Genomic DNA, 11,687 nt, shown 5'->3' with positions numbered 1-11,687 from the left:
CCCATTTATTGTAGTCTTCAACATCAGTTTCGGTTTAATATAATCCAATTTGAAAGAAAGGTTCTGTCACTTCAGTGGCAATAGCGCAGTCACTTTTTTTTAAATTATACAATCACACGGTGGCGCTGTAGAGTGTGAAACACGGGTCCGTGGTGTTTTTGTAAAACATCAATGGGTAGAGTAAATTTCCATGTCCGGGMGTCTGTGCCAATAGGCTCGCTCAGAAGGCAGGGCCAGCGATTGGAGTTGGGAGAGGAACCCAATCTGTGCGACAGTAAGTGCACAGTCAACTAAAGCATAAAGATTACAAACAATTTATTGAAATCGTTCTTTACTGCTCCGTCTTGTTTTTTTGTTTTATTTTATCATAAGCGGATTGACTCGTACAAGTATTTGCATCAAGAAGACCACTTGCCCGCATCGCATCATCGCTCCGTCCAATGTTCATGAAGACATTCTGAAATTACATGTTCTTCCATATTTCTCTGGGATTGGATTACACAAAAGGCGGCACGGACTCACATAATTATTCACTCTTCTCATTGGTGAGTTCACTCTATATTCCCTATACCGTTATTTATGGGGACTTGATGTTTTGTTGATTGTTAATGGTTAATAATGAATTAATCTCCGCGCGTGCATGTCTCGGAAGTCTTCTTCGTTTTCAAATCCAAGAAATGGGATCAATTAGTATGAACAAGATACGAAACAATTCAGATCTATTGAAAAATAACTGCAGATAATATTTTGAAATAGGCTATTTATATGCATGTAATATATTAAATGAATTGCAGTGCCTGCAGTAACCTATGGTTCAATCAAGACCACCCTTACAAGCCCCTCTGCATTGCCGAATCATTACGTTCTGAGTCAGATGTATACCATTGTATTCTGCTTGTGGTGTGGAAACATGATCTGGGTTTTATTTAAAGGTAAACTATGAAATATCTGTGTCCGGTGTAGTAGAGCCATATACCCACCTTCTATCGTGTTCTGTGCGGCAATAGTTTTTTCCTATTCATCTCTACAGTAATACATTTCAAAAACGCGCCCTGCATTTTTATACGACGCATGCCTGCAATGAACCACCTTGTACTGTCATGTAGGCTAGCTGTCAGCATCCTTTGATATGGCAAAGTGAACAGTCAACTGGAATAGTATAGGTGCGGCTGAAAGGAAGTGTAGTTTCCCTACTGTATCCTATTGTAATGGAATGATATAAAGCACATCAGTTCTGTGGACCTTCCTTCTGGCCATATGGGAATGGGTCAAGAAAGACCTCAGGCCAGGGCTGGTATGGAGGGATCGACACTAACATTATGCAGAATATATGACAGGTTTGTAAGCCTAATAATATGGTAATACTATGGTAATACAATGACTTGCGGGTTCTGATACTCTGGTAGGATGGCTGAGATATGTGTCCAGACCAGCGTCCAGACATTGACCCCAGATGTCCCCCACACTATACACTTATCCTCTTGTTAGAAACCAATGATTGTTGAGGCTGGGGATGATGATGAGGATGCATCAAATTTCTTGTCATCCCATCATGGCCATTTCTTTGCCATACTTATGCACCCTGACATGGTGTTGTCACCATTAGGCAAAATATGTGACTCAGCAGCCCGTCTGAAAGGCATCGATGAATGTAATACATTGACAGGTGGTGCGTATCTGCTGTATTGATCTGTTTCTCCACCCTGAGACAGAGAACAGGGGTAGATCTCAATTGCGTTGTCCTCGCGTCCTCTCTAATCTCTCCTCGTCTCCTTCTCAAACCCCATTGGATGAGAAAGCCAGAGGTCCCTCCCCTCCTTGAGGCCAAAGTGTTGACAACTCAAGACAAGTTTTACATCGACGTCACCCACCCGTGAAAAACTCCCACCGTCAAATGTGCAAAGCAAGGCTAGGAATGATCTCTCGAGTACCCTATGTATTTGTAATTGAAAATGAAAAAAGYGGTTTAAATGCTTGAGTTGACATATAGGTATGCATATCATGTATCGATAAACAACAGTGCGTGAACATTCTTTACACGTGTCTTGATTGCATACCTTACATTCTTGAGCACAGCGAGTCATGTTATTTCGGGGGTCTGTCAGTCTGTTGGCCTCTGAGTGCTATGGTTTCCCCTCCTTGGTGTCACATTCCGAGGATTAACATGGGGACAGTGTGGCTTAGCCCAGGATCCAGGACCACCTGCCTGGATAGCTAGACAGCTGCATGGGCAGGAATCTCTAGGGCTGGGCTGGGTCTGACCTGGGTGCAGCACTGTGGTACAATGACTTTAAACTTAGGTCTATTGTCTTGGCTGGTATCAGACCATTTTAATGCAGTCAGTAAGAAATGGATGAGGATTTGGTTGAGGAATAAGCAACTGATTGCCTGGCAACCTCTCATCTCCCCAAACTGTTTCCCCKTCCTTTTAGTTAGATTGCAGCATTTAAAGTTGGCACCGTTTTGTTAGCCAGACGGACACACGGAGGGACAGACCAGCTGGGCTCACAAAGGGAGGGGGTCAAAGGTAATCCAATCAGTGGCGAGCTGAGCGGCAGCCAGCAGTGGAGGGCGTTGCTCCCTTTGTGATAATCAGGGTGTGACTGCTGAACAACGGGCTGAACTTCCACCCCGCTCTGACCGGCAGTGTTTGAATATACTGTTTAGGGTTTTGGCCTTGTAACTTCCAGTCGAGAACATGGGAGGGGTCTTTTTTGTCTCTGAAACCAGCCCAGTGATATATAGGTTACTAAAGGAAGTTACTTTGGGATGTGCTATTTTTGTCAGCCTCTTGACAATTCTCATGTTTGTACKCTGAGTCTGTGTGAAAGGGACTATGCTCTACTAGTAACCTAGCATTAATTATAGCAATCTATTTTGGGTGGCTGAATTAATCACAGAAGAAAGAGGGGGAGAGAAAGAGAGAGATGGGAATTAGCCAACGGGGGAAAAAGCTATATGTCTCCTGTTTCTCTCTATGCCCGACAGAAAAATCCTCAGGTCATTGGAAATGATTACATCAACATGTGCATAGCTTTGAGCCAGAAGATTCTCTTGTCTTCCTCAATTTGTATTTCTGTCAGCTGCTGTGGCCCACAATTTTGTACACAGTCTTGTGTACAAAATCTTGTTTCTTTTGGCAAACACAAGCGTGCTGTCATATCATGCCTTTTACCGAGGAGTGGCTTCCGTCTTGCCACTCTACCATGAAGTCTGATTGGTAGAGTGCTGCAGAGATGGTTGTCCTTGTTGAAGGTTCTCCCATCTCCTCAGAGGAACTCTGGAGCTCTGTCCGAGTGACCATCGGGTTCTTGGTCACCTCCCTGAGCAAGGCCCTTCTCCCCCGATTTCTCAGTTTGGCCAGGCGGCCAGCTCTAGGAAGAGACTTAGTGGTTCCAAACTTCTTCCATTTAAGAATGATGGAGGCCACTGTGTTCTTGGGGACCTTCAATGCTGTAGACATTTTTGGTATACTTCCCCAGATCTGTGCCTCGACACAAACCTGTCTCGGAGCACTACGGACAATTCCTTCGACCTCACGGCTTGGTTTTTGCACTGACATGCACTGTCAACTGTGAGACCTTATATAGACAGGTGTGTGCCTTTCCAAATCATGTATAATCAATTGAATCTACCACAGATGGACTCCAATCAAGTTGTAGAAACATCTCAAGGATGATCAATGGAACAGGATGCACCTGAGCTCAATTTCGAGTCTCATATCAAATGGTCTGAATACTTTATATTTTTAATAAATTAGCAAAAATGTCTAAACCTGTTTTTGCTTTGTCACGGGCTATTGTGTGTAGATTGATGAGGGGGGGGAATCATTTTATCAATTTTAGAATAAGGCTGTAACATAACAAAATTGGAAAAAGTCAAGAGGTCTGAATACTTTCCGAATGAACTCTGTCCAACAGGCATATAAGAAATGTATGAGTTTGTGTGTGTATGAGTGAAGCGATTGGTGCGTGAGAGCAATCATACAATTTTGTTTGCGTCTGCCGATTTCCCCATGTAATCAGTGTTGGTTAAGGGCTTGTAAGTAAGCATTTCACGGTAAGGTCTACACTTGTTGTATTCGGCGCATGTGAAAAACAAAGTTTGATTTGATTCTTCCGCTTCAGTGACATTTTGGCTGCAGATAACAAGTGAATTGCTGTTTCTTAGCAAGGCCAAGTAGGATGTGGTCGGTGTGTGTATGAATGCTATGCCATCGGTGAAATAAAAAAATGGGTGTGACAMACAAGTGCAATCCTCAAAAGATGATTGGGGTCGTGATCTTGTGTGATACACAGGCTCACGGTTGAACAGGTCTGACTCTGTGCTGCGTGGTGGGCTAAGTTTGAGGTAGAGCTCTGTGTCTTCTGACAGGAGAGAAGTGGAGCTTACCGGGACTTTCTGAACCACAATCTGCCAAGCACAGAGCACGCTATTCATCTCGCTCCGTCAAGAGTGGAGAGAAGKGAGACAGCGGGGGTGTGGGTAGGGTTGGTGAGGCTGGGTGCTTTTTCGATGGGGTTGGGGTTGAATTGGATGTCTTCACAGGCTGAATTATCCCAACTCATCCAGGCAAGCAACTCTGAACAGAGAGGAAGGGATGGTAGCAGCCAGCAGGGAAGGACTTTTTCTGGGGTTAACAGAAGCAGTAGGTCCCTGCTAGGTTGTGTGTGTGTGTGTGTCTTGGTGTGCATATCTCTGTGTGTCTCAGAGCACGTCTCTGCTCTGTCAAGCGTCTAATTTTGGAACATTTGAGATGAAATTCTCCATCAGGGCCTGTCACTCTAATCACATCTGAGACGGACCTGAAGATTGACCCCTGCTCCGTCATGTTTTCCCTCACCTGGGAGGAGCAGAGGACATTATCACAGTTCCTCATTTGATATTCCAGAGAAAACGACTCTAGCTATAAGCTTAGCAATCAAGCTCAAGACATGAGTAGTCATTGAGGTTTCAATCTTTCTTCATTTGGAACAACACAGTTCAGGACACAGATCTGAGGCAGCTTTCCAAAATCACGACACCAGCACCTACTCAAAATCTGTTGGGATGACACCAGTCAAACTTCTTTTCCTCATCTGAAGATACTTGACTGAAGATACTTGACTGAAGATACTTGTCTGAAAGGAACTCTATATTGTTTAGTATATGCCTTTGTCTTTGGGTATTATGCCTTTGAAAACAGTGCTTTAGAAGCAATGTTTTCTACCTTTCAAGCCAGGCAGAGAGCAGAAATTGAAGAGACCGCTTTAGAAGAGACAGCTAATTGAGATCCAAAGCAGATGTGAGTGATCCCTCCAGCTGTGTAGAAAGTCAGAGACAATGACTCATGCCCTGAGAAAAGGTTACAACATCAAAGTTACGTCTGAGATTCACTCTGGCTGCACATCATCTCTGTACATCATCTCTTATCCGGTTTCCATCCATTTTAGGCTTGCTTAAATATTTTTGTTGGGAGAGTCTGCTGGCTTTGGATGACTTCTGGTCGTAAATTTGCAAACGAGGCATGCTCCTTTCTCTTTTTATGGCCATTACTTACCGTAGCCATGGCTGATGGTATCACAGCCAATTTGGCGCATCTGGTTCGACACGAGATCTTCGGCATGCTCTTGCTCCCACTTCACCTCGTACTCTCCGCCCCTCTCTGCCCTCCCCTGCCCCTCTCAGCCCTGCCTCCCGGTGTGCCTGTCTGAAAAACCCCAGCTTCTCCCCAGATGTGGCCGAGTCACCCAGCTGTTACGCAGAGTTCCACTGGGAAGGAGAAAGAAGGGGATTGGGAGAGAAGGATGGAAGGAAGGAGGAGGGATAGATTGGGAGGGAAAGATACATCTCTCTTATTTCACAATCAACACCAATCCTTCAGCTGCAGAAGAGGCCAGATCCTAGTTGTTTGCTCCTATCGGGTCTAGAATGTGCTACTCTTGACCCCAAACGGCTGGGTGGTTTCCTTTTCAAGATGTCCGACCATGTTTTCCTCCACAGAGGGTSTGGGAACTGCATGGGAACCAAGTTGAAGTGGAAGGTTATTGCTGTGTGATGCAGAATCAGAAAGAAACCTGGTCACATTGCCTGGGAACTGCATACATTCACCGTATGAAGATGTACAGTAGGCCTACAGGCATACATGGTCAGGTCCCATTATTGGTGTCGTACAGGGACAATCATGGTTGCTCATTGAAGATAGCCTACTACTTAGTCATAAATTAGTCATAGAAACACATTATTCTGCCGATTCTGCAGATCGTTGCACTTTAAACTGAGTACCTGCTGTATCCATAAGAAACCGCAGGGATTTGAATGGAGAAGTTGGCCTTTTCAGGACATTGACTACAGCTAACAAGCCTGCCTGCCTGCCTCCCTGCCTCCCAATGCCACCCTCTGGCCGACCCTGCCCTGTGACTGTCTGTCACTCACATAGACCTAATGCCTCGGCATCTAGCATTATCGAACGGGTGGAAGTGGTCGTTACAAGACAGGGAGTCTGCCCCTACAGACAAACAGACMTGCCATTGTTTGTCGTGCTTGCACGATGAGCACTGGGGCCATCCAGGGTTTCAGTCAGTAGGCCAGTCCACAGAGAGAGGGAGAGAGAGAGGGAGAGAGCCAGAGAGCTCTGGCCAGACAGGGCTCCAGGGCTGCATTGCATCCATCACTGGGGATCAATTAACAGTAGCAGCAGCAGCAGAGAAGTGTCCTCTGCTCACACACCAGACCAGTGCACTCTCTCTGCCCATAGGCTGAGGAAGCACTAATACAGAAGGCTGAGATGGAGGGGGCATGGTGAGGGAATTGAAGAGGAAGAGAGGAGAGGGGATAGAAGGCTAGGGGAGCATTAGATTGTGTCTGCTGATATCTTCAACACCCATCCTGAGTAATGAAAGCTTACAGGGACAAAGGAAAGGAGCACGAGTTGAGCTATGCTGGAGAGGACATGATAGATTTTGTAGAGAGGTGGGATGGTGGGAAGGAAGAGAGAGAGAGACAGACAGACAGCGAGACAGACAGACAGCTAATACATAGTGCATATGGGCCATGGGAGGTTTTCCCATTCTTCCCATTCCTCCTCTACATACTACATGTCTTACCCATCATTCTAGTAGGTTATTCTAGTAGGAGTCTCGCTCATAAAGCCAGCCACCATTTCTCTCCCTCCCTATTCATACGATCTCCTTCCACCTGCATGTAGCCTATAGTAGTAGTACACAATCTCACAAGGCCACCAGCTAAGCCAAGTGAATAGCAGTCTCGTGTTACTGTAATCCCAGTCCCAAGTCTCATGCAGGAAGCCTGGAATCGAGGCTAAGTAGCTAAGTGAATATGAATACCATACTGTATGTCGGTCAGTTCATGTTTCCGGTTCCTGTGCTGTTGTTGACATGGAGGGGCTTGTGCGTTACAGTTCCAGCTGCTCCGAATGGGCAATTCGTTATTGCTACAGCTTCGCGGCTTGGCATTCCAAGAAACCCAGAGGAAAATCATAACCCCAAACGGCACCCTCCCTCCTCCCGCTCCTCCACCCTCCCTCCTCCCTCCCTCCTCCCGCTCCTCCTCCCGCTCCTCCTCCCGACTGCATGTCTTTGAACCCTCAATCCCCGCCACAACCACACTGCTCCTTTCATAATGGGTTCTGTTGACATCCTCACAACAGCCTCGCACAATGCTTCTCTCCACTGTCACAAAGGAAGCTGTTCAGGTCTGCCTGGTCCATGTCTCTGGTCCATGTCTCTGGTCCATGTCTCTGTGTGGCTGTGCTGCTGTCGTTGGACTGGACATTCGTCTTGGTGTGGTTAGCTGGCTAGCTGTTCTGTCTCGCTCTATGACTCTGTATGAGATCTGGTGGGTGGAGGAGATGCTTGACATGCTGTACTCTTTCCATCCACTGCCTGTGTCCATTTCCATAGAAACAGGGTTTGACAGACAGCGCAGCACAGTTCCAATCCCCCAGCAGCAGCAGCAGCCACAAACACACATGGTGTCGGTGGCATGAATGTAGCCGGCAGTTGGGAGATATGCCTATCATGTCTCCTTGTCGTTTTTTTAGCTCACTACTACACTGTGTATATGTGTGCGTTTGTGTGTGTCTGCCCTTACTGAACTCCTCTGTGGTTAGTATTGGCAGGAGATTGTTGCTGTTCCAGTTCAGCTGATGAATCTAACTGATTCGGAGGAAAATCCCTGCTTGTGATTCATGGCAGCAGAGTGTTCTCCTCCCTCAGACAGATCTTGTGTACTCCCCCCGTCTGGCTTCCCATTTAAAATGCAGCTACATGACTAACAAGGTGTTTAAGTCACAATGTGATCTTCATGGTATATATCTACACACATTTCATCGGGCAGAGAGGAATCTCACAGAACAGCTCAGATCCCAAGGCTGTAGCTAGTAGGCTAGACATCCTGTGCCTATATTCGTAGAGCGCTACGGAGTAGGAGTGCTGATCTAGGATCAGTTTTGAATATGATTAGGCTATATGGACAGGGGGGACCTGATCCTAGATCAGCAGTCGTACTCTGAGCTTTATGAATACGGTCACTGATCTTTTTTGTTTTAGTTTTTTTCCCATTTACTACGAGCTGCTGCTTTTTGGGAATCCCAATCCAACGGAGGGGAGTCTCACATTTCCAAACATATCCAAATATATAAGTAGTAAAGTGGCGCCTGAGGCCCCTCCTTGAACTGGTGAAATTAAAGTAATACACTATGACTCTCTGGCTCTGTAGGAGACCTAATTTCCATCGCTGAGTGATTCATTTTACTGTGTGGGTATTCACTAATAAAATAACATCATCGCTGCCATACCATGAGGCACTTAAGAGCCACTCTCTTCCATTCCGTCATGTGGAAATGCAATGTCGGTTGTTTTCCCATTCCTCAATACGATCTCTCTCAGAAGCATTGTGCTTTTTTTTAAGTACAGGAATGTGTGATCTGATCGACGTACTGTTTGTCGCCATCTCTGTCTCTTTCTCTGGGCAGTCTCAATTTAACAAGCAGCTAGGAGTTGGACCAGACACGCCTGTTGTGTCTGTACTGTGCAGGTGTGTCTGTGGTTGTGTTCGAGCGTCCTCCATTCCTCTCTCTCCATGGTGGTGTGTGATCTTCCCTGAGTCATGCTACTCTGCCTGGCCCTGCTTCTATCTGGGTCCCGGGCCCTTATCTAATGCAATCTGTCTATCTAATATTCAGCCATGCTGCCCCCAGGGAGAGGAGATGGCCATGGCCTCCCTCCCTCACATCGATCCGATCCAAGAGGAGAGTGAAGGGGAGAGTGCATGCCTGGCGGTAAACTACAGTCTTTCCTGGAAGACTCTCCAGGCCGTTGCATGGAAAGCCGACCAAGCTTAGATTAACAGGAGTAGGAGGCATACAGGGCTGCTCGTATAAAGATATTTAGCTATGATGGTATTTATGAGTTACTTTATTATAGAAAGCTCCATTCATTTCAGAGGAAGTAGATGGATAGAGTGGGGGGTAGAGTTGAAAAAATATATCCAGAAACTATAGGCCTAGCATGTATTAAGATTTCGAGTATGTTCAGGTAGCATTACACTATGCCCAAACATGGCCCTAAATGACTGACTGCCCAACACTAAATCAGACTTCTCCCACCTCCAGAATGTTACACGTTATCAAGATATTTAATTATTTATATTCTAGTGTTATAAGGATGTTGTAATACTACCCCAGCGGTCTAAAGCACTGCATCTCAGTGCAAGAAGCGCCACTACAGTCCCTGGTTTGAATCCAGGCTGTATCACATCCGGCCGTAATTGGGAGTCTCATAGGGCGGCGCACAATTGGCCCAGCGTCGTCCGGGTTTGGCCGGTGTAGGCCGTCATTGTAAATAAGCATTTGTTCTTAACTGACTTGCCTAGTTAAATAAAGGATAAATACAAATACAAATAAAATACTGAACCAAAGCCATGCTAATGCCACTTGCTAACACTGACTTCACTGACCCAGCCCTACTTGCATTCCCTTAACACTTACAGTAAGTTGCTCCTTTCTATCCCTCTGCAGACAGTGCAGTCTCTCTAACCCCCCATTCACCATTGTACTCGTCCTCTGAGAGACTGGGCCAAGGCCTTGCGTAACAACTCCCCCATCCATGCCCCGTCCCTGCTTATTCTCTGGCAGTGAAATTAGGTCTTTGGCCCACTTGTCTCCTCCTCCCTCTCACTCTCCTCCCTCCCTCCCGCTTGCTCTCTCTCTCTCTCTCTCTCTCTCTCTCTCTCTCTCTCTCTCTCTCTCTCCTCCTCCTCTATCTCTCTCTCTCTCTCTCCTCTCTCTCCGCTCTCTGCCTTTCTGTGTTTCTGCTCCCTGTTACGAGATCATGTGAGGAAATAAGTCAGATTAGACACTCATTTTTCTTTCCATAACTACACATTTTCAAGCTGAAGTGGATGTGGACTGAGAGACAGGCTATGATTATGATTAGTCACAGAGTATGACTTATGAAACAGGATTCTCTGCTGTGTTTGTTGTCTGGTTCTGCTGTCCGTTTGTTGGTGTGAGCCTGTAGGGCCACACATGGTTCCTCTGGGGCCTCACTAGGAGGAATGCTGTCTGGTGTCCAGGGCTTTCCAGTTGTCCATCTAGAAGAGATTTCATGGGAAAACTCGGCTGTGGCTGGCTCAGTTGAATGTTTTCGTCTAATGGGACGTCTAATGGGATTTCAGTGTGGTATAGGGGAAACTCACATGACCATGCACAGACACGCTCTCGCTACAGATGTTTGGTGGCAATTTTTGCTTCCTGTGGCCTGTCATCCTCGCTTCATCCTCATCAGTTCATTCTCCAGTGCTCCTCTAACCATGTGCTGTTCCTGAGATAAGCCAGGTGGGTTGTCACGGGAGACTGCAATGAGGCCTCAGTGTTAAGAACCCGGGGATAATGACCACATGCCGTGGGTTTGGGAAACTCCTCTCCCAAATCCCTGTTCGCACCTCTCCCTCCAGCCTACAGCTGGCTGTGTTTGGTTGGGGAGCAGTGGAGGAGGAGAGGGGAGGGGGAGGGAGGGTTCAATGAAAACACAGCTGGTCTGACCCCTCCAAAACCTCTGCTGTCAACAAAAGACCCTGTCAAGCGTTTGGAGAGGTGGGCCTAGCTGCCTCCTGCATCTGCCATCTCTTACCCCCCTGTTTCACTTCCTCCCCCTTCTCTCTCTTCATTGTGTCCCCCCAGACCCCACCCAGCTGTTCCAGGGTTTCACTTTCCTTCTTCCCCCGACTGAACAAACCTGATTCACACAACACACTACGCACACACACACACACACACACACACACACACACACACACACACACACACACAACACAACACACACACACCACCACACACACACCACACACACACACACACACACACACACACACAACACACACACACACCACACACACACTTATGCATGCAGACACACTTACGCACATACTCATTATCCGAGTGACATATAAAAAAAACACCTTACTGGAACAGTGGGGACTGTGGAAGCAACACAAACATAGGCACAGACACGTGCATACACACACACACAGCACGCACCGCCACGCTCCGCACGCGAACGCACGCACCGCACGCACGCACTGCCACGCACGCACGCGACGCACGCAGCCCACGCACGCACGAAACACACACCCACACCACACACACACAACACACACACACACACACAACCACACACACCACACAC

The 11,687-nt window shown here is 46.8% G+C and overlaps 1 protein-coding gene across 1 annotated transcript in view; it reads left to right on the top strand.

Moving 5' to 3' along the window:
* Nucleotides 1–198: 198 nt before the first annotated feature.
* Nucleotides 199–11,687, top strand: part of LOC111949899 (numb-like protein) — a 72,149-nt gene continuing 60,660 nt past the window's right edge. The window contains exon 1 of the mRNA XM_023967233.2: nucleotides 199–545. The gene's annotated coding sequence lies outside the window, so the exon portion shown is untranslated. The remainder of the gene's footprint in view (nucleotides 546–11,687) is intronic.

This window comes from Salvelinus sp. IW2-2015, linkage group LG22 (genome assembly GCF_002910315.2).
Source record: "Salvelinus sp. IW2-2015 linkage group LG22, ASM291031v2, whole genome shotgun sequence".
Lineage (NCBI taxonomy): Eukaryota > Metazoa > Chordata > Actinopteri > Salmoniformes > Salmonidae > Salvelinus > Salvelinus sp. IW2-2015.
This window is presented reverse-complemented; position numbering and strand designations above follow the sequence as displayed.